A 1,967-nucleotide genomic window follows, 5' to 3' on the forward strand; every position below is an offset into this window, starting at 1 on the left:
CTTATAGTTTAAGTGAAGTTTGTTTCAGCACTAGAGTTGTGAGAGCCTAGTAAAATTGGGGGGAGGAAACTTCAGTCTCTGTTTGTTTTCCCTGAGGGCTTTGAGCCTGATCTGCCTCAAAAGATTGTTGTGCTAAATTGAAATTATCATATGTCATTGTGCGTGGAACAGCCAGGAGAACCCCCACTGGGGGGATTTTTTGGCTACCAAAGCTGTAGCTCTCTTTTAGCACTACTAGGTGGTGTGCTATGCTTATTTTTAGGCTGAGAGTGCTGTGACTTGTCTAAGATCACCCAGCGAGCTTCAAGGGGGAATCGAACCTGGTTCTCCAGATTAGAATCCACCGCTCTTAATCACTACACCAAACTGGCTCATCTCTTGATTCAATTGTGACCAGTGTTCCCTCTAGGCTGAGTTAGTGTGAGCTAGCTCACAGTTTTTTAGCCTCCGGTTCACACATTTTTGTCTTAGCTCGTGAAGGAGGGCTCCAGAGTAACCTAATTTATGCAGTAGCCAAGTCGCTCACTCACAGTTTTTGCTCACAAGACTCCACGGCTTAGAGGGAACATTGATTGTGATCAGCATGGATTTGAGTGTATTAATCCAGCTGCCTGAGATTGCAGAGTGGTTTGCAGTTCAGCTGCCACTACAAGAACCTTCTGATCCTATTAGGGACCCTACTAAGTCAATATCTACTTCTGCTTCATCAAAGGTGTTAATTTAAATTATGCCAACTGCCAATAAAGATGATGCATCGGAGGGGAAATCAATGGGTAGCGGCAGAACATTTCAAGCTGAAGCCAACAAGTCTTCACAGGAGTCTCTTATTATACAAAGCAAATGCTAACAATAAAGATCTACAGGGAAAAAATGAACTTTTAAGATTTGACATTGATGCCTTTAAAAGGGACTTCAGAGAAATTTATAAAAATTGTAGAACCTCCTTGGCCCGTAAATCACTTCTGAGATTAACATCTTTAATGGTGGACAGTTTTTCTTGAAGGCTGTTTAATTACATTTTAATTTTGAAAGTACATTGATTTGCCAGGTTCGGTAGGGCGGGGAATGGTTGCTGTACCAGTAAAAAAATAATGGCCAGGGGTCATTAGTAACTGCTTTGTTGTTGTTGTTGTTGTTGTCGTCTTTCTGGTTCTCCCCTTTCTGTGTGGTCTGTGAAAGAGGATAGTGATATTCTATTGAGAATTTATACCGCCCTTGTCCCCTTGTCAGCTCCTCTTAACCTATGGTAGTTCATTTTTGTTTGGGTGTTCCCTGGAAGCCAGATTTTAAAGGACAGAGATCATTTACTGCATCCTGCATTTTGCGTTTGGTTGTCACTGTGTTTGTAAAGTTTAGTCAAGTATTTTCATCTTTGTTTCGTTAGCCTGGATATCAAGAGCAGTTTTAAACAGTTATGATGACTGTGCTGGTAGAGCCTTTGCTGATGTGTTTAAGTGCCTTTCTTATGTTTCTCCACATGCCGCCAACAAACTGTATTTTTAAGAGGTTTTTTAAAATATATATATTGGTGGTATTGTGCTTTGAGAAGACATTAAATAAAATTTATTTTTAAAAAAGAGGAAAAAAGCAGGTGTGGCCATTCCCTGCTTGATGTCATAATGTCATTTCTGAATGTACATGACAAAAAGTCATGTACAGATTCTGTTTTGCACCATGTGAAAATATCCCTCCTCTTCTTTTCCAGGGGCAAAGTAACGTTCATCACTGGAGGTGGCTCTGGGATCGGATTCCACATTGCAGAAGTCCTGATGAGGTACGGCTTATTGCCCTTCAGCGACTCTAGAGTGGGAGTGTCTGTGGCGGGTTTGAGACCTGGCCATGTTCCACTTCTGTTTCCATGACTGCCCAGTTATGAAGCTATTCTTTTCAAAGAAGCATTTTTCTCCCCTTAGAAGTGCATTGCCATTGATGGACCGTGAAGTTGTACAGTTTTCCCTTCTAGAGCC

This window comes from Gekko japonicus, unplaced genomic scaffold, assembly GCF_001447785.1.
Source record: "Gekko japonicus isolate JY-2015 unplaced genomic scaffold, Gekko_japonicus_V1.1 scaffold635, whole genome shotgun sequence".
NCBI lineage: Eukaryota > Metazoa > Chordata > Lepidosauria > Squamata > Gekkonidae > Gekko > Gekko japonicus.